Source organism: Marmota marmota, unplaced genomic scaffold, assembly GCF_001458135.2.
Source record: "Marmota marmota marmota unplaced genomic scaffold, marMar, whole genome shotgun sequence".
Lineage (NCBI taxonomy): Eukaryota > Metazoa > Chordata > Mammalia > Rodentia > Sciuridae > Marmota > Marmota marmota.
This window is the reverse complement of record NW_026000051.1, coordinates 3693438-3715115: the sequence shown is the minus strand read 5'-3', so window position 1 is coordinate 3715115 and position 21678 is coordinate 3693438. Positions and strand designations below refer to the sequence as shown.

The 21678-nt window shown below is 44.9% G+C and overlaps 1 long non-coding RNA gene across 1 annotated transcript; it reads right to left on the bottom strand.

Annotated features, from left to right (window-relative positions):
* Positions 1–12352: 12352 nt before the first annotated feature.
* Positions 12353–13993, bottom strand: LOC125619668. Its single transcript, XR_007351208.1, has 2 exons — positions 13088–13993; positions 12353–12708 (listed from the first exon to the last, which is right to left on the bottom strand). It is a non-coding gene; the product is annotated as an uncharacterized LOC125619668 (long non-coding RNA).
* Between the last annotated feature and the right edge of the window lie 7685 nt (positions 13994–21678).

Sequence of the window (21678 nt, the reverse complement as noted above, 5' to 3'; positions counted from 1 at the left end):
CATTGTATCTGCCCAATACCCCAACCGAGCCAAGTGTGGTAGCACAGGCCCATAAACCCAGCAGCTTGGGAGGCTGAGGCAGGAGGATCACAAATTTGAGGCCAGCCTCAGCAACTTGGTGAGGTCCTAAACAACCCAATGAGCCCCATCTCTAAATAAAATATGAAAATGGGCTGGGGATGTGGCTTAGAAGTTCAGTGTCCCTGAGTTTGATCCCTGGTACAAGAAAAAAAAAAAAAAAAAAACAGACCTCAACCTAGCAGCAAGGCTGTTGGCTACAAAAGAACAGCCTCTACCTTGGGATCAACTTTGGCCCCTTGCTCCTGATTCCTCTGAGCAGAGGGCTTTGAATCCTTCCAGGGATCCCCTTATTCCCAAAGCCAGGAACTCTGAGCAAGAGCAAAGCCCCTCCTTACCTTTAACTGCCTCAGCCTCTCCTGTTCATCACAGAATCCCAAAGGGTCTCAGTGGAGTAATAATTCTAGTGGCTTATACTTAGAGTACATTCTCTGATCTCTGTGACAGGCCTGAACCTGGTGTTTGGCCTGAATATCACACACATTCCTAATGGCAGCCCTAAGAGGTAAGAAGAATTATTCCCATTTTCCAAATGAGACAAACGAATCCCAGAGAGGTTTGGTCACTTTCCCAAGGAAACACAGCTATGAAGCAGACTCATAGGTTAGGGTTAGAGATTCCAAAAAACAGGCAATAATTTCTGAACTTCAGTATAACAATAATATGAAAGGGTTAGTGGGTTTTATTGTTGTTGCTGTTGTTCAACTGCTGTTTTGTTTGTTTGCTGTGGTACTGGGGTTGAACCCAGGGCTGCATGCATGCTAAGCACATGCTCTGAGCTATATCCTCAGCCCTTTTTATACTGAAGATTGAACTTGGGGGCACTTAATCACTGAGCCATATCCCCAGTCACTGTTTAAAAGTTTGGTCTCACTAAATTGCCCAGTCTGGCCTTGAATTTGTGATCCTCCTGCCTCAGTCCCCTCGTCCCCAGTAGCTGGGATTATAGGCTACGCCATGGGCCCAGGTTTGAGAGGGCTTTTAAAAATGAATAAATTAGCCAGGCGCAGTGGCACAGGCCACACAGAGGCTTAGGAGGTTGAGGCAGGAGGGTTGCAAGTTCAAAGCCAGCCTCAGCAATTTAGCAAGGCCCTAAGCACCTTCAGAGACTCTGTCTCAAAATGAAAAAGATCTGAGAATGAAGCAGCTCTGGGTTCAATCCCCAGGAGCCCAGTTCCCCCCCTCCACCCCAAAAAAAAACAGTTGCAGGGGTTGAGGTGCAGCTCCAAGGTAGAGGTAGAGCACGTGCTTAGTGAGGCCCTGGGTTTCATCCCTGGTACTGCAAGTAACAACAAAAATTTGGTCCCCAGCACTTAGAGATTCTGATTTTGCAGCCCCAGAAATGTATTTAACAGGTTCCCTGGGTGTGTTCCTGGTGGTGATGGAACTGCTTTTAACCACCAGCATAATGTCCTTTGAGTCCTGCCTCAAACCCATCTGCCTGCAAGCACATCTAAGAGCCTCCTAACCATAAAAGCCAGGGTGGTAGCTCTAGATCAAACCCAGGTGTGACCCAAGCCAACTGCCTCTCAGAATGTCTGGGCTCTGGCAGTTAGTGCTGTTCCCTCCTGCAGCCAACTGGCTCCTCTGCCCTCCTCCTGAGAGCCAGAAACCTGCTCGGCTGGTTTGCCAGGGAAGAGGCGGGGCCTGTTTTGCCATCTTCAGGTTCTTCTTGATTCTGATTTATCAAGAGCTGAGCCTTGGCCTTGGGCTCAGGCTTGGCCCTGGACTCAGACTTGGCCCGGGAGTTGGAGGTTGGACCTTATGGAGACAGTTCAGGGCAGGAGGTCACTTTGACCTCAGCCAGTTTTGCAGATCCCAGTGGGGCTGGAAGGCCCCAGGACAGTCCCCACCCTGCTAATCACATCCTGGCCGCCCACCTGTGATGCTTGTCTCTCTTAGTCAACCTGGGCCACCCCCAATGGCCGCCTCAGCGAGGAGCTCCTGTGGTGTGAGTAATGTAGGCCCCTCCCCTACCCAGCCCATCTCTGAACAAGTCCCAAGCTTCCTGCTGAGGCGCTCCAGGGACTGATCAGATAACGTAGAGGAAACTGAGGTCTTGGAGTGGATGTGGAGTGCTGGTTTTTTAATCTGTAGCCAAAGAGAGAAAGCTCAGCAGGCCGAGACATGTAGAGATGGACACAGGAGGTTGGGCCAGTGGCTTCACATCACCAGGACCTGTTTCTTCATCTATAAAACAGGACAAATAGTGCCTGCCCTGCCCATGTCACAGAGGTCACCTTCATGAAAGTCAGCTTAATGATTGCCCAGGTACAGGTATATGCTGCTTCAGTATTATATGTTCTAAGCATATTCCAGGCCCCGGGGCAATTAAAGTGGGATCTTGGTGAACCTCACCAACACCCCAGGTACCTGGGAGGACCCTGGCAGTGGGGAGAGAAGGAAGGTGCTGAGGGCCGGGCCAGTGAGGCAGCAGCTGAGCCGGCTCGGCCTTGTTCATCCACTCCACAGGCGTCCGGTTCTGCTCTGAACTCCAGGGCGCAGAGCTGGGCAAGACGAACCTCGCTCCTCGCTGCCTGTTCATCCAAGAAGAGATGAACAGTCAAGGAAAACAAAAAGTCTTAGTTCAGACGGGATTCATGTGAGAAAGAAAAGTAAGTCAGGGAGAGGAAAGATAAGAGCTGGCCAAATTCTGGCCTTCCTTGTTCCCCTAAATATATAGTGAATGAATTCAAATTTAGGTCCAGGGCTGGGGGGTAGGCTCAGAGTTGGAGAGCTTGCCTAACATTCCTGAGTCCCTGGGTCCATATGAGGGACATATTTAGGTTGGGGGCCTAGGAAGGACAGGCTTAAATAGGGTGGGCAGGTGTGGGGGGTGGAGACCTGTAGGAGGTGAGGGAGGGGCCTATGGGAACTTGGGAGGAGGCGGGAGGAAGAAGCCCTTGGGGCTCACAGGTGACCCAGGAGACAAGATTGGCATGGACTTGCCCTACCCCCCCCCCCCCCCCCGAGATGGAAGGGGCTTCAGGCAAAAAAGTGATCAAACCTGATTGTATTCTTTTTCAATATTGGAGGTTGAATCCAGGGCCTTGCGCATGCTGAGCGCTCTACCAACTGAGCCCCAGCCCCAGCCCCCTGATTGCATTTTTATAAGAGCCTCTGTCCCCTGTGTGGAGTGGGTGTAAGTGGAGCAGCTGTAAGTGGAGACGTGGCCAGATGCTGGAAGCACAGGTGTTCTGATGGACTGACTGCAGGGTGGGGACCCTGCAATGATTTTGGCCTGAGCAACGAGAAGAGCAGAGGCGGCCGAGCAGTTGGTGAGACCTGGAGCAGGCTGAGTTCAGGATGCTGATTCCACGTGGGAGTGGAGATGTTAAGGTGATAGTTGGGAACAGAGTTCAGGGCAGAGGTCAGGTGGAGGTACAAATGTGGCACCATCAGTGCCATGTATCTAGGGCCCTGGAAACCATGGGGACACAGGGCTAGGTCACCAAGGGAGTGGGTGTGAGCAGAGAAGGGAGCAAGGACCACAAAGAGGGTGAGGAAGAAGAGCAGCTGGTCGCGGGAGACAGGCCTCTTTCTTTTCTTTTTTTGGCACTGGAGATTGAACCCAGGAGTGCTTAACCACTGAGCCACATCCCCAGCCCTTTGCATTTTTTTTGTTTTTAGACTGGGTCTTGCCAAGTTGCTGAGACTGGCCTCAAATTGCCATCCCCCTGCTTCAGCCTCTCAAGTTGCTGGGATTCCAGGCGCGCACCACCACGCCCGGTTGTTTCTAAGATAGGGGATATCATATCATATCATATCATATCATATCATATCATATCATAGCATATCATATCATAGCATGTTTATATGCTGATGAGAATGATCAAGTAAAAGTGAGAAATTAGTGAAGCAGGGGGGAATTGCCAGAAATGAGACGGGATCTGGTGCACAAGAAGAAGGTGAGCCTAATATCACAGCTCTGAGAGTGCACCCTGAGTAACAGGAAGAAACGCAATTTATGGACCTGGACATGGGGAGATAGAGGCACAGTTAATGGAGCTAGTCCAAGTCCTCTTCCAGTTGCTTCTACTTTCACCATGAAATGAGAGGCAATGTGAAGCATCCAAGAAAAAGAAGTTCTCCAGCTTGTTCATAATCACTGAAAACAGACAACAAGCCCTTCAGCTACTGAATGAATTGACAGTGGTGCATTCAGACAGTGGAATACTACACAAAAAAAGTAAAAAAAGAACAAATTACTGACATGTCCAATGTTGAGGAATCTCACATACATGGTACTGAGAGAGGCAGGTCTCCAAATTTACGAACTATATGTTTCCATCTGCGTGACATTCTGGAAAAGAATGCTTTAGAGAAACAGAAAGCAAAGCAGGAGTTAGCCTGTGATCCCTGTAATTTGGGAGGTTAAGGCAGGATTGCAAATTTAAGGGCAGACTTGGCAACTTAGTGAAATCTTGTCTCAAAATAAAAGAAAGACAAAGGCTGGGGTTATAACTCAGATGTAAAGTACCCTGGGGCTCAATCCCCAATACCAAAAAATATAAATAAAAAGACACTTCATGTTTTTTCTTTCTTTCCTTTTTTTTTTGGGGGGGGGGCAGTGCTGGAGCTTCACCAAGCCAAGCTGAGGTTCATGAACCCAGGCCCTTCCAGGCCCTTCCAGACCAAACCCAAAGGGCAGCGCAGGACCTCGCCTCTCCAGGTAACTGTGGCACTCAGCAAACATGAAGGCCTGAGTTTATTAACAAGGTTTCTGGTACTCTTCAGAGCTCTTTAGTATACAGAAGGAACTATTTGCAGCTGGGAGCTGTGGAACATGCTGCAATCCCGGGACTCAGGAGGCTGAGGCAGGAAGTTGGCAAGTTTGAGGCCAGTCTCAAAAAAAAAAAAAAGAAAATTATTTATTTCCTGTCTTTTATGCTTTTGGTGTTGATTTGTTCTTCTTTTTCTAGGGCTTTGAGATCTAATGTTAGATCATTTATTCATTGACTTTCTATTCTTTTAATGAAGGAGCTCAATGCAATGAACTTTCCTCTTAGCACTGCTTTCATAGTGTCCCAGAGATTTTGATATGTTGTATCACTATTCTTATTTACCTCTAAGTACTTTTGTAATCTCATGTCTGATTTCTTCTGCTATCCATTCATCATTCAATATCATGTTCTTTAGTCTCCAGGTGTTAAAGTAGCTTCTATTTTTTATGTTATCACTGATTTCTAATTTCATTCCATTATGGTTTGATAGAATGCAGGGTAGTATTTCTATTTTTTGTATCTGCTAAGAGTTACTTTGTAGCATAAGGTATGGTCTATTTTAGAGAAGGATCCATGTACTGCTGAGAAGAAAGTGTATTCACCCATTTATGGATGAAATATTCTATATATATATGTGTGTGTGTTAAGTCTAAATTAATGATTGTATTGTTTAGTTCTATAGTTTGTTTAGTTTTTGTTTGGAAGATCTATCCAGTAGTGAGAGAGGTGTGTAAAGTCACCCAGTATTATTGTGTTGTGGTCTATTTGATTCTTAAAATTGAGACAGGTTTGTTTGATTACATAATGCTCCTTTATTTATTTGGGGTATAAATATTTATGATTGTTATTCCTTGTTGCTGTATAATTCCCTTAAGCAGTCTGAAGTGTCCTTCTTTGTCCCTTCTGATTAACTTTGGCTTGAAGTCCACTTTATCTGATATGAGGATGGAAGCCATCCCCTGCTTGGGCCAGGTATAGTGGCTCATGCCTGTAATCTCAGCAGCTCTGTACACTAAGACAGGAGGATTGTGAGTTCAAAGCCAGCCTCAGCAATAGCAAGGTGCTAAGCAACTCAGTGGGACCCTGTCCCTAAATAAAATACAAAATAGGGCTGGGAGTGGCTCAGTGGTTGAGTGCCCCCTGAGTTCAATCCCCCATACTAAAAGAAAAGTGCCCCTGCTTGTTTACACAATCTGAGGATATCTCTGCCTATGAGGCAAGTCTCCTGGAATCAGCATATTGTTGGTCTTGTTTTTAATCCAATCTGCCAGTCTATGTCATTTAATTGATGAGCTTAGGCCATTAACATTCAAGGTATTGAGGTATTGAGATGTGATTTGTATTCCCGGTCATTTTGGTTTATAATTTGAGTTAGTTTCTCCTTTGATTGAATAATCTTTTAGTATAGTTCCTCTCTTTGCTCTTTTTCATTTTATCTTCATGGAATATTTTGTTGAGAATGTTTTGTAGTGCAGGCTTTCTAGTTCTTTTAACTTTTATTGGTCATGGAATGTTTTTGTTTCATCTTCAAATCTGAAGCTTAATTTAGCTTAATATTAATTTTTAATATTATTCTCGGTTAGCATCCATTTTCTTCCAGAGGTTGGATATATTAGCCCAAGACCTCCTAGCTTTCAGCATCTGGATGAGTGAGATCTGTGTTAATTTCCCTGTAAATGTTACCTGTCATTTTTCCCTAGCAGACTTTAAAATTCTATCCTTATTCTCTATATTAGGCATTTTCATTTCAATGTGCTTGGTGTGGGTCTGTTGTAATTTTGCACATTTAGGGTCTTGTAAGCCTCTTATATTTGATTCCCCATGTCATTCTTTAGGTTTTGTAAATTTCCTTATATTAATTCATTGAAAAGATTGTGCATTCTTTTGGTTTGTATCTCTGTCCCTTCATCTATCCCAATAAATCTTAAATTTGGTCTTTTCATGTTGTCCCATACTTCTTGGAAGTTCTGTCCATGGTTTCTTAACATCTTCTCTGTATGGTCAACTTTATTTTTTTTTAAATATTTATTTTTGGGTTGTAGGTGGACACAATATTTTTATTTTTTATTTTTATGTGGTGATGAGGATTGAACCCAGTGCCTCACACATGGTAGGCGAGTGCTCTAAGCCAGCCCCTCAACTTTATTTTTACGATTATATATGTTGTCTTCATTGCCTGAGATTCTGTCTTCCAAGTGGTCTAGTCTGTTGGTGATACATAGCATTGAATTTTTAATTTGGTTTATTCATTCCTTCATTTCAAGAATTCCTGGGCTGGGGATGTGGCTCAAGGGGTAGCGCGCTCGCCTGGCATGCGTGCGGCCCGGGTTTGATCCTCAGCACCACATACAAAGATGTTGTGTCCGCCGAGAACTAAAAAATAAATATTAAAATTCTCTCTCTCTCTCTCTCTCCCTCTCTCTCTCTCACTCTCTCTTTAAAAAAAAAAAAAGAATTCCTGATTGATTTCTTTTCAGACTCTTTATTGAAGTTTTTTTTTTTTTTTTTTTTCTTGTACTGGGCATTGAACCCAAGGGCACTTGACCACTGAACCACATCCTCAGTCCTTTTTTGTATTTTATTTAGAGACAGGGTCTGAGTTTCTAAGTTCCTCACCAAGTGGATGAAGCCAGTGTTGAACTCGCAATCCTCCTGTTCAGCCTCCTGAGTCACTGGAATTACAGGTGTGAGCCGCTGCACCCGCCTTACTGAAGTGATCTTTACTTCCTGAATTTTGTCTCTGATTTCACTCCTTATATCATCCTTTACCTCACAGATCAGTTTAACTATGTACATTCTCTTTCTTTTAATATTTATTTTTAGTTATAGTTGGACACCTTCATTTCACTTATTTATTTTTATGTAGTGCTGAGGATTGAATCCAGGGTCTCGTGTATGCGAGGCGAGCACTCTTCCGCTGAGTCACAACCCCAGCCCTAACTATGAACATCCCAAACTCCTTCTCTGACATTTATTCCACTGTGGTGTCACTGGATTCTATTGGAACATTTTGGTTTTTCTGAGGTAATTTGCTCCCTTGTTTTTCATGCTGTTGTGTGTCTACCCATCTAGTAGTGTGGATCTGAAGTACTACAGTTTTTACCCTGTAGACTTAGATTGTCCCTGAAAGTTTCCAGTACCTTGCCTTTAAGGGAAAATAATAAAACAACCAATGCAAAAATATACAGCCTTAAACCAAATAGCCTCTACTACAACATCTACAGTTCTGTCACAAAAAACAGAAATGATGTGCTCAGTTATTGCCTATAATAAAAGTGTGCAAAAGGGTTTACAATTTCAGATAGTGAACAAAGAGAGAACAGGAATGGTATAGGATGTGATGTTTATGAGGAAGGAGGAGAGAAGATAGAAATAAAAATTATAGGAAGAGTGAAAGAGGACTAATCAAGATAGATGGTTAGCAGAGAAAAGAGAGAAAGAGAAAATATAATAAATTTTATATATAATAAATATTTAATTAAAAATTGAACGAGAAAGGTATAAATGGAAGAACACAAACAAAACTGAAATATACTATTCAGACATCCCAGTCTTCAATAAACTGATGCATAAAAAAACAGTTAGTTTCAAAAATGGTAGAAATGTGAAAAAAAAAAAAAAAAGGAAAGGAAAAGCAACCGGATTCCAATGAAAAATTGAACAATTGTTTTCATTAGAGTTCAAAAGTTTTTCAGTTTCCCTTCTCAACAGTTATGTGGGGTTGTCAGCTGTTCTGTGCAGGATGGATCAAGGCTGGGCTTCAGGACAAGTGGGAGGGTGCTAAGACCTACAGGTGGCCATATAGCTGCTGGCTGAACTCAGCAGATATGGTGGCTAAGCAGCATGTGGTACAAGTTGGGGCCTAGCCACGTCTGGGGCCCAGGTATTCTGTGAGTTGCAAATCAAGGTCCTGTGCAAAAACCTGCGGGCAGGTGCGGGGACCTGTGGGCAACAGTGAAGGTGTGCACTAGACTGGGCAGGTCTGGTGGCTATTCACTGTTCTGTGTGTGAGGCAAGTGGATCAAGGCTGGCAGAGAAGATGGAAGCAATTGGGGGTCAGGGGGTGGGGGACTGGGGACTTAGTGGGGGAGGAGGAGGGCCCTATTTGGTGCCAGACTGATGGGGGACCTGGTGGGGACCAGTAGATGCTGGACTGGGGAGGGAGGAAATTGGGGATCAGGTTGGTGCTGGCCCATGGCAGGCCCATGGAACCTGGTGGGTGCTGGACCTGCTGGCTGGAGAAGTTGAGGGTTCCAACTCCAACTTGCTGTAACCTGTCCCTTCAGTCCTCAGGAGCCTCTGGGCTCAGGAAGCTGGGGACAGCCTGCTCTCTCCTACTCTCTAACATGTGTTCCCCTGGTGAAATGCACCCAGTTTCTGACTTTCCACAGGTTTCCTAGGCTCAGACAGGCACAGACCCAGCTGCAAACTCCGGGGTCTGGGTTTCCAGTTTCCTCAGCCTCCATCACTCTGCAGTCCCAAGATAGCCTTAACTCAAATTTTGAAGCTCCCTTTATAAATCTCACGTTGCTTATCCATTTGGTATTTTAAAAAGTTTATTTAGGGCTGGGGATGTGGCTCAAGCGGTAGCGTGCTTGCCTGGCATATGCAGGGCGCTGGATTCGATCCTCAACACCACATACAAATAAAGATGTTGTATCCACCGATAACTGAAAAATAAATATTAAAAAATTCTCTCTTCTCTCTCTTTTTTAAAAAAAATTTATTTACTTATTGTTTGAGATGGGGTCTCACTGTGTTGCTCAGGTAGCTGGTCTGGAATTCCTGGGCTCAAGCAATCATCCCATCTCAGCTTCCTGAGTGTTGGAATTACAAGCTATGCCACCTCACCCAGCTTATTTGGTGCCTATTAACAATCATTGTTAAATTCTTGCGTTCTCAGGGTTCAAAACACTGGCTAAGGAAAACATTTTGCCATACCAATTGATTTGGGAAGGTTTTTCCCCAAAACAGGCTGCATGTAGACTGATATTTTGGCCATAACCGAGGAGATGCTCCTCCTGAGATCAAGTGGGCACCCTGCGGCCCATTTTATCATCTCTGCCAATATGGATTCCAGACAGGGTCATACAACAACCCCCTGAGTTCCAGGCACTAACAGATTAACAAAGTCCCTCCTCCCCACCCTGGTCTCCTTTCCAGTGGACTAGATCCACCTATCTAAGTATTGCTTGATTTTATTCTGAATTTTCTATATTTAGGAACACATCTATATGCCTCCTATATTACAGCCACATATAGATGGGATTGGATTGTGTATCCCCCACCCTACTTCAAAGCCTTAGTAGAAAAATCTGGCTGAGAGGATGTCCAGGGCAGAGCTGGGTCTGCATGAGCTGGGCCAGGATCAAGATAAGGAGGCCATGATTAAGGAGAGCAGGCACTTGCTCACGGGGTCAGCCTAGCCAAGGGTCTGGGTGACCCATGGTTGGGCAGTGTCACCCCCAGGCACAGAAGCAGGAGTTGTGCAGGTTACACAGAAGTTAATCTCCTCTTCTGTCCTGGAGACAGAGGGAGTAACTGACATGACAAACGTCAAACTCATAGCACACATCAGAAGCCCAAGGTTAATGACAGCTCTTGTTACTAATAACAATGCCATCACCCTTTCTTCTGGTCAAGTGATTTGCTGACTGCCAAATCAGCCCTGGCCCTGGGCTGATGCTGAGCCCTGGGGACAACTGACAATATATTTACAACACTGGCTATTGGCCATTGGCCATTGGCCCGGCTTTCCAAGAAAATATGGGACAGTCACTAGTGTGAGATGACACAGAAGGGGCCCAAAGAGTCTGGCTAGTCTGAAGGAACAAATATTGGTCAACCAGGTTCTGAACCCTGGGATGAGATTAAGTCAAATGAATAAAGGAGGAAACAGGTCCACAGGCCTAGTGGCTTCTGAGTCAGAGGATGAGAGCTGGTGTCCCAGGCCTGTTGCAAGGGGTTCTGTGGGAATCCCCAACACTTACTTGTCTCTCAGGTATAAAGGCCTTCCAGGTGGTTCTCGTTCACAGATGATCAAGGTGATCAGTAGACAGTGTAGCTCCACTTGGTAAACCAGGCATACTTGGTGAGGTACATCCTGGCTCTGGCCCTCATCTCCTTCAGGTGGTTGTACAAGGAACTTTTCCTGATCCTATTTAACATTGTTATCCTCCCTAGTCCCTACATTATTTGATGATGTATCTCTGGTCCATATGATGACAAACAGTAATTGCTAAATAAATATTTGTTGAATGATGTTTGTCAAAATAAAACAACAACTAGCTGGGTGCAGCGGTACATGCCTATAATCCCAGCGACTTGGAAGGCTGAGGCAGGATGATCACAAGTTCAAGGCCAGTCTCAGCAACTTAGCAAGACCCTTTCTCATAACAAAACATAAAAAAGGGCTGGAGCTTGGGCTCAGTGGTTAAGCGTCCCTGGGTTTGAGACCTAGTACCAAAAACAAAAACAAAACAAAACAACAACAACAAAAAAGTAAAACAACACCACTATTTTTTGTTTGTTTGTCTTTTGCAGTATTGGAGGTTGGTGAAGGCTAGAGGTCAGGTTAAGCTATACATGTCAAGAGTTTTACCTTGTAGTCACAGGATGTTAGGCCAAATACAGAGGTTAAAAGTAAAGGGCTATTGAAAGGAAGTAAATATACCCCAAGATAACACTGAATCTTGATTTGCACTATTCCATCTTTCCCCAGTCACCACATTTGGGTCAGTCAAGCTCAGTCTGAAGGATCTATACAGATGAGGCTTTCTTCAGAGAACTTCAGTTCACATGTTGAATAAAATGGCTGGAGCCCAGGCCTTTGGGAAAGTCATCTCATTGAGCAAATGGTAATTTGCTCAATGGGAAGGGATAATCCAAGGAGGGAAGAGGCCAGGACTTAGGTAGAGCTAAATGCTTTCTCAAAAAAGGCCTCTCCCTCTGGCCCCCACCATGAAGTCTGGAGGAAAGAGTGCCCAGGCATGATGGGCAGGTATAGAGATATGGTCATGCCTGTTGCTAAAGGAAAGAAGCAAACTGCAGGGCTGAGGATGTAGCTCAGGGTCAGAGGACTTGCCCAGCATGTATGAGGCCCTGGGTTCAATCCCCACTTGGTTAAAATATCAACTGTAGCTCTGGAAGCAGTTCAGTGGTACTATGTTCAGCATGCATGTGGCCCTGGGCTCACTGTTACCAATAGGCTACTTGCTCAATTAAGATAGAAATCACTAGTAAGCAAAATGCAGCTCCCTTGGTGTTAACAGCTCTGTGCTTTGAGGGCCAGCAGTTCTCAGCTCTTAGTGTTAGCAGCTCTCCCCATTGCTGTTTGAGTTGTCCTCCTCCTCGGGATAGCAGCCCTTCTAGAAGCTTTTCCTGCAGTTCTTCGAAGCTCTCTGGCTGCTAGTCACTCTCAGGAATGACTGAATCTTTGGTGTTATCAGATCTGGCTGCTGACAACCTGGTGGTAGCCACTTGGTGTTACCAGCTCTAAGTGCAATCAGCTTAGACTGCTCTGCTCGAAAGAGACATCACAACAGGCAAAATAAAACTATCAGAAAGAGTCTTTATCAAGCTTTATGTTGCAGTATATGGAGAAACAGCACATGGGCTGAACCGAAACGGTGAGCGGGAGCTGCTCGTACAGACGGAAAGGGTGGGCTTGTACAGTGCAGTGTCTCCCCAGCTAACTGCAGACTTACTACTTAGTCGTGGGAGGAGTTTCTCAAGAACTGGAGACATCTAAAACAGTTGCAGAGAAGTCATCCTGACAGGTTATGAGACAGAGCCACCTGGAGAGCCTAGGGGAGGTCCGAAGCCAGTAAAACTGAAGCAGTCTCCCAGAGCAGTCACGGGGAATCTGTTGTAGCCTCCACTGTAGCAGAGTCTCCTGGAAGCAGGGCTATGAGGTGTTTAGAGAAACCAGAAGAAAAAAGAATATAAAAAACAGCTCTTAGGAAAGCTTATGTCCTTGTGTCTCAGGTCCCCAGCATACACACACAAAAAAAAAAAAAAAAAAAAAAAATCTGAGTTTCTGGGTTATTCATTATATATATAATGAATACATATATATTCAATATATGTGTATATATATATATATATTATATAATGAAATACTTATATACAAGTATATACATCTTCCTTTGCTCATTTTTTTTCACTATTAGGGATCAAACCCATGCCCTCCTTCCACCATGCGACCAGCGCACTGGTTTCATTAAAGAGGTTCTTGGCATAAAAGTTAGCTAGTGAGATCAAAATAAACACACAGACTCAATTACCTTTTTCTATGACCAGGTCCAAGACAGCTCTCCCTCTGGCTCCAACCTCGAACCACCCGTAGGGCAGCAGGGATTACTCAGGGCTAGCAGGAGAGAGAGAGCGAGCACGCCAGGGAGTGGCCTTTTATTGGGGAACAAGAAATTCAGGGGAGAATTCCATCTAATGACGGTTGAGGGGGGCAGCACTCCAAGGTCAGGGTCAGTGATTGGCCCCAGGGTCAGTGGTCAGTCACACCCCCACACGGACAGGCTCTCGCACCAGGAGAGGGTCGGGAAAGCTCCGACACAGTTTAGCCAGAGCGTCTCACACCCAATCCGGGAGTTGCCCAATCACGTGTGAGAATGGCTCCCCACACCCTCCTATTCATTTCTTACAGTCTCCCCCTACCCCCAGTACAGGGGATTGAACCCAGGGCACTCTACCACAGAGCTCCCTTTCTAAAATTTTTCTGTTTTGAGACAAGCTCTCACTGAATTTCCTAGGCTTGTCTTGAACTTGTGGTCTGCTTCCCAAGTAGCTGGGTTTACAGATGTGCACAACTGTGCCCAGCTCTTACACAATTTTTTTTTTTTTTTTTTGCACTAGGGATTGAACCCAGAGATACTACCACTGAGTTACATCCCCAGTTCCTTTTTTTGTTGTTTTGTTTTGGGTAGCAGGGATTGACCCCAGGGGTGCTCAGCCACTGAGCCACATCCCCAGCCCTTTTTATATTATTATATTTGTTTTATATTGTATTTTAAATACTAAGTTGTTTAAGCCCTTGCTAAATATCTGAGGTTGACCTCAACTTGTGATCCTCCTGCCTCAGCCTCTCGAGTCACTGGGATAAAAAGGCATGCACCATTGTGCCCAGCCCTTCTTATTTTTAATTTTTTGACAGGGTCTCAAAAAGTTATCCAGACTGTGTAACCGATGTGATTCTGCAATCTGTATTTGGGGTAAAAATGGGAGTTCATAACCCACTTGAATCAAATGTATGAAAGATGATATGTCAAGAGCTTTGTAATGTTTTGAACAACCAATTAAAAAAAAAAAAAAGTTATCCAGACTGAACTTGAACTTGAAATCCTTCCTTCTAAGATTCCTAAATAGCCATGATTATAGGCATATACCACTGTGCCTCTTTTTTAAATATTTTTTTAGTTGTAGTTGGACACAATATTTTTATTTATTTATTTTTATGTGGTGCTGAGGATCGAACCCAGGGCCTCACAGTGCTAGCTGAGCTCTCTACCGCTGAGCCCCAACCCCAGCCCCTTGTGCCTAACCCTTTTTTTTTTTTTTGCACATCCAGCCTTTATTTATTAACACTTACATATGGAAATAGGTATTCCCTGCTGTAGCTGATTGATTACAGAGAAATCAATTGATACTGCATCTGCTGGGATCAGCTAAAAGCACAGGGTGAGCAGAACCCAGAGCAGAAAATCAAGAGCCGATAAACGCTTCATCACCAGTCCTGCTTTGTAGGAAACTGTAAATTGCTCAAATTTAAGGCAGCCTGAATTGGCCCCATATGTATACCTATTCTTCTCTAGCCCTGAGAGACATTCACTAAGAATTTTACTGAGATATCAACTAAGATCATCTTCTCAAAGGAGCGACTCAATCTTAAAAAATCCTGGGGCTGCAGGCACCTATCCTTTTAAGTCAAGCAAAAGACAAGGTATCATTATACTATTGGGCAGCTACAAAACCACCAGGTCACTGATTCCCAATAGTTGCAGGAGGTACCTGACAAACAGATTCTCTTTTAGTGACCAAAAATTCTTTCTAGGCCAAACTTTCATAGCCACAACAGTAACTCATAAAGCCTGATTTATGAGTATTTCATAGTATAGTCAGGATCTCCTGTCTCCTTGTTTACCAGACCAGAAACTGTGTCCTTATGCTCTTTGGTAGCCACAATAGAACACTTGGTAGATAAGCCATGAAGCTTAATCAATCTTTTAGTTCTTCCAGAAACACAACACCACCATTTATTCCATTAAGAACAGTCCTATACATGTAACCAAAAGCTAATTAAGTTTATCAACTATTATAACTCTATAATAATGAAATGTCATTCAAGCTGGAAACCACATAAAAGTTTGGTGCCAGCCTCTAGCAACAAGTGTCCAAGATGGATCAATAACAAGGTGTGAGAAAATTCATTCTACCAAGTAGAATTCTAAGAACAGATATCCTATTCCAAAATGTCCGGGCTTGCTGTAAATGAGCCTATAGGGAATCCTCTAATTTGGAACAAAACCACATTATCATTACCAGCTGCTCTGACCTTGTAATTGGTCATTACCTACAAACTAATAAGCCTCCAACAGAGTGCACACAGCATTTGGCAGTTAGTCCAGGGCAGTTTTGACTGCAGTGGGCAGCCAGATCCGGCCACCTCTTACCTTTTCAGACTTGACTTTCCTTAGCGGGCCACACTCATTCTCCCCTTCCTCTGGCTCTGGTTTAGTTCCCAAAGGATTGAGCGCTGCCCCAGGCTCAACAGCTATACTCCCAAGTGGCTCCACAGCTCCTGTACTTCCATCACACTGACCACCCCGTCCTCCCAAGGGAACCGGCTGGAGGACCCCAGGATCCTTTTCTGAACAAGTCCCCACTCCTTGGCTTCTCTCCTTCTTGCTCTTAGACGAGCTGTCTCCTCTCCTTTTTGGAGCCGGCTACACTGCGGGATGCCTTACCGGCCTTCTCTGAGCCCTTGGGAGCAATAGCAGCAACCAGGCCTCCTGCACTGGCACCACCTCCCGAGCGCCCCTGCACCTCTTTCTTGATAGCTGCCCCCTCACTTGGAGTGAACAGGAAGTCCCTGAGTGGGTTTGCTAGTGTCTTTTCACTCTTATTCCTTTTGGATTTTGATTTGCCTTCCTTCCCTTGAGGACCTGGCACTGGGGCCACAACTTGACGCTGTCTGGTCGTGTGGCCACAGCATTGGGAGCTGGCATCCCCACCTCCTATGAGCCAGACATTTCCAGTTTCTGCTGGTCCTTTCCCAGGTCGGTGTCCAGGTCAATGATGAGATTCCCTACTCCAATGTCCCATTCGTCCCCACTGTCCTATGTCTCAACCGGGTTTGCATCCACTCCTTTCCCTCCGGAGGCTTCACTGCTCAGGGACATCTGAGTCAACATCAGGGTTAGGATTTCAACATAGGAGGGAATCTGAGGAAAACTCAAACATTTGGACCATAGCACTGGGTGTCCTTGGACATGTCATTTGTCCTCTCTATGCCTCTCCTTAAAAGAAATGGATAGCCAGGCATGGTGGGACACACCTGTAATTCCAGCCACTCAGGAGGTTGAGGCAGGAAGATCACAAGTCCAAGTCCAGCCTAGGCAACTTAGCAAGACCCTGTCTCTAAATAAAAAATAAAAATGCTGGGAATGTAGCTCAATGGCAAAGCACCTCTAGGTTCAATCCTCAATACCACCACCAAAAAAAAAGTACATTAACTGCTAGTTCCTGGCACATGGCAAGCCTTCTGTTTTTTCCTTGTGGCCTCGGCTGGTTTTGTTACCTATATGGGACAGATAACTATTGATAGGTAAGGAAACCCCGACTCACCAATGAGAAACCCGGGAGCTCCATCCACAGGCCCCCGTATTCAGGGAGCATGCATCACAGTCCTAAATATTCTGTGCTGGGAGTTCTTATGTGTTAAGTTGGCTGGGCCACACTGAGATAGTGAGGGACCACCACAGTGAGACAAAAGGCTGGGACAGGGGCTGGGGATGTGGCTCTGCGGTAGAGCACTTGCCTAGCTTGAGTGAGGCACTGGGTTTGATTGTGAGCACCACATATAAATAAATGAATAAACAAAGGTCCATCAACAACTAAAAAAAATATATATATATATATATAAAAAGGCTGAGACAATAAAATAAAACCCCAGGTGAAGTGAACTATTATCCTTTGAGGCATGGCATGTTTTTCTCTTCCTGCCTCTGTGTTCATTCAACAAACCCATCATGAAACCATTTAAAACCACAGAAGGATGAAATTGCTACCAAGAAACACTTAAGCCCTCCAGCTTCACTCACGGTCAATTTAAAAAGCGCTAAGCTGGGGGGCTGGGGATGTGGCTCAGCAGTGGAACATTTGCCAAGCAGGCCAGATGCCTAGGTTCAACACCTAGCACTCCCCCCACCCCCCTCCCCCACTAAAATCATACAGCTGGGCAATATAGTAGTCTCCCATTGGCTTTGCTGTAGGTCACAACTCTGATGTGTGGGTTGTGATGACAGGGTTGCCTAGGTTAATTTGCAGAGGGACTTGGAGGCCGATTTTGCTGAAAACATTGACTCTTGGGCCTGCAGGTGTCTGATAGGTGACGGAAATGGCATCTCTGTTTTCATAATTTGCTGCCTTAACTTGCAGGGTAGAGTCTACCCTGCACGTGGACATGTCACTTGCCCTTTGGAGCTGATTTGTCTTCTCCTTCTGCCCCACCCTCTGCTCTTTCAGCCCCATCGCAGGATGATCGAGTCAGTCCCAAGAGTAACTCAACAGTTCCGGGGACAAGTTGCTTGTGATTACTCAGTGTTTCGAATCCCTCACAGGAAGCATCTTTTGGAACTATGCCTCTGGCCTGTGGAAAATGACCAGACATTAGCCCACCCAAGCAAATCAATAAAACCTTGCATCTCCCTTTTTTTAGAGAGCACCCTGGTCCATTGGTCAGTGCTGTCACCCTTCAGCTGAAGTGCCAATTACTCCACTTGGCTGGAGCCCAAACTCTTGCCTGTGTGTGCTCCCCAAACTTGGCTGGTCTCATTTCTATCATTTCCAAGCCAAAGATCCCATCTCCAGTATCCTTGCTCAAATACCCATCCAGATGTTTCTGTGACAGTATTTTCTAGATGAGATTAACATTCAATCTAGTAGACTTTTGGTAAAGCAAGTAAAACCTCCATAATGTGGGCTGGTCTCATCCAACCTATTTCAAGGCCAGAAGAGAAAAATGGTCTGTCTGAAGACTATCCTAAGAATCTAACCACAACTTCAACTTCCCAGTGTCACCAGCCTATTGGCCTACCCTGCACATTTAGGACTTGCCAGGCTCCAGAATCATCCAAGCTATTTTTTTTTTTCCCCAGGGCTGAGGACCGAACCCAGGGCCCTGTGCGTGCTAGGCAAGCACTCTGCCACCAAGCTAAATCCCCAACCCCCTTCTAAGCTATTTCCTTAAAGAAACTGCCACTGATCCTGTTTCTCTGAAGAAGCCTCCTAATGCTCAGCACTATCCCAGGAACCCAGGGCATGGCTCTGCATGGCTCTTATAAATGAAATAGACAAAGCCCTCTTTCCTGACTCCTGAGAGATACTTTCCCTAGCTTTATAATCCAAAACCAAATGCTCAACTTGTAAATTCTAAAATGAGATCAAGATTATCTTCTTAAAGTGCAAACAGTTTACATTTTTATTTAGGCAAGGGAAGGGGAGCTGCTTGGTGAAAGGGAGAGTTAGATCTGCCCACCCTGAGTCTCAGCAGCTAGACCAGTGTGCCTTGGGCCCTGCCTCATCACAGCCTGAAACCAGAGTGCTGTGAACAATGCTGACCTTAGCTAGCCCATTTTTTAATTTTAGTTTTTTTTTTTTTTTTAGTCCAGGGATTGAACCCAGGGGCGCTCTACCACTGAGCTACATACCCAGCACTTAAAACAAAACAAAACAAAAACAACAACAAAAAACCTCTTGCTATGTTGCTGAGGCTGGCCTCAACCTTGCAATTCTACCTTAGCCTCCTGAGCCGCTGGGATTGCAGGAATGTGCCACTGTGCCTGGCCATCCCATCAATTCTTAAGGGGACTCTAATAACCACAGCATCACGGCAGCTGGTCTACTGCAGCAGCCCACTGCTGCCATGGTGGCTGGGTGTAGGCAGAGGAGTAGGTGGTCTGCCCTGACCTCTGGGGAATTTTCTGGTCATGGGACAATGTGCTGAGAAGCACTAAGCCGGCCCAGCTGCTGGGTCTAAACCACCTTCAAATCTGAATGAAGTCCTAAACCCCAGTACCTCAGAATGCCACCTAATACGGAAACTGGGTGATTGTGGATGCACTTAGTTAGGAGGAGGCCATAATAGAGCAAGGTGAACCTCACATGTGACTGGTGTTCTCATAAAGGGGGAGAATTTGAAGACAGATTTGGATGGATAACACCATATGAAGTTGAAGGCAGAAATTGGTGGATGCTTCTGCAAGCCAAAGTACACCAAAGATTGCCAGCAAACCACCAGAAGGGAGGCAGCAGCATGGTACTGGCTCTCCCTCAGCCTCAGAAGGAGCCAACCCTACAGACATTTTGGTCTTAGGCTTTCAGACTCCAGAAGTAAGACAGTAAGTTTTTATGGTTGAAATCATTCCGTTTGTGGGACTCTTGTCAATCCCAAACATCAGAAGAAAAAGACAGCTGCTTGTTGGCCTCTAATGGAGCACACTTTCTTAAAGAACTAGCATTGTAGTCACATGAAGAAACTGCTAAAAACGCAGGTGCCTGGGCCCCACCTCAGACCTGCATTAGAATCTACGGGTTGGGACTAGGATTTGTCTTTTGGGGCCAGTGTTGGGAACTGAACCCAGAGCCTCATGGATGCTAGGCAAGTACTCTACCACTAAGCTTTATCTCCAGTTCTAGAATTGGATTTTCAAAGATATTTCCAGGTTTTTCACTAGACTTTTTTTTTTTTTGCAGGGGGATGGAGGTGCTGCTGGGCACTGAACCCAAGGTATCAAGCATACCATGCTACACTACATCCACAGTGCCAGAGACTTTTTTTTGGACTGGGAATTGGACTCAGGGGCACTTAACCACCGAGTTCCCCCATCCCCATTCCTTTTTTATTTTTTTTTAAAGAGAGAGAGAGAGGGAGAGAGAGAGAAATTTTTTTTTTTTTAATATTTATTTATTTTTTTAGTTATCGGCAGACACAACATCTTTGTTGGTATGTGGTGCTGAGGATCGAACCCGGGCCGCACGCATGCCAGACGAGCGCGCTACCACTTGAGCCACATTCCCAGCCCCGAGAAATTTTTTTTTAATATTTATTTTTTAGTTTTCGTCGGACACAATATCTTTGTATGTGGTGCTGAGGATCGAACCCGGGCCGCACGCATGCCAGGCGAGTGCGCTACCGCTTGAGCCACATCCCCAGCCCTTATTTTTTTATTTTGAGGGTCCCACCAAGTTACTCAGGGCCTTGCTAAGTTGCTGAGGCTGGCTTTGAATTTGTTTTCCTACTGCCTCGGCCTCTTGAGTCACTGGGATTACAGGTAAGAGCCACTAAGCCTGTTTTTTTTTTTTTTAAACAGTTATTTGCAGAGAAAACTCAGAGGACAACAGGATTCCTACATACTTGGCATCATGCCCTATATTATGGTATTATCATCTTACATTATTAGTATAATAAGCTTATTAATGAACCCTTATTTCTACATCACGATTAACCAAAATGTATAGTTTATTTCAATTGCTTATTTCCTCCAACTGTCCTTTCTCTGTTCCTGGATCCCACCCAGGAGATACTTACTCAGTCATCCAATCTCTAGGCAAATCTTAGCTGTGGCAGTTTCTTAAGACTTTCCTTGTTTTTGACCTTGTCCGGGTATTTCATAGAATGCCCTGCCACTGGAGTCTATTTGGTGTTTTCCTCATTAACCATTGAGTTAGGGACCTTTAGGAAGTGGTCACAAAGGTAAAGGGCCAATTTCATCAAATCAAATGTGCACACCAACAGCAGGACTTGTGACTGGTGATTGCTCACCTGGCTAAGGTTCCTGTTTGTCAGGTATTCAGCTGGCAGATCTTTGTGCAAGAAGACAAAAGGTAGAGGGAAGGCCTGACACTGGGAGAAGCACTGGAAACCCACCTTCATTTGTTCCCACAACAAGATGGGCAAAATCATTATTCTCATTTCATGGATGAGGAAGCTGAACTTTTAAGGCCAGAAACCTGCTGAGCCAGAGCTGCTCAGCCCTGCTCAGAGTTGCAGGTTGTTTGAGTAGGTAAAGGGGTCATGGTGGTGGGGCCTCAGTTTCCACAGGTGACAATATAGACAAGAGATACTCCAGTGCTTGCCTCAGAATCAAAGCAGCCCAAGGGGAAATAAACATAATAGAAAAGACAACCCTGCCAAAGAGGAAGGGAAAAAAAAAGAAAAGAAAAGCCAGGTGTTGCAGTGCATGCCTATAATCCCAGCTACTTAGGAGCTGAGGCAGGATTAAAAATTTGAGATCAGCCTGGGCAATTTAGAAAGACCCTGCCTAAAGGACTGGGGTAGTGGCTCAAGTTGTAGAATGCTCGCCTAGCATGTGTGAAGCTCTGGGTTTGATCCTCGGCACCACATAAAAATAAAATAAAGATATTATATCCACCTAAAACTAAAAATATTAAAAAAAAAAAAAAAGAAAGAAAGAAAAGAAAGGGCTGCGGTGGTGGCTCAGTGGTAGAGCTCTCGCCTTGCATGGGCCAGACTCTGGGTTCGATCCTCAGCACCACATAAAAATAAATAAGTGAAATAAAGGTATTGTGTCCAACTACAACCAAAATAAATAAATAAATAAAATAAAAAAAAAAAATATAT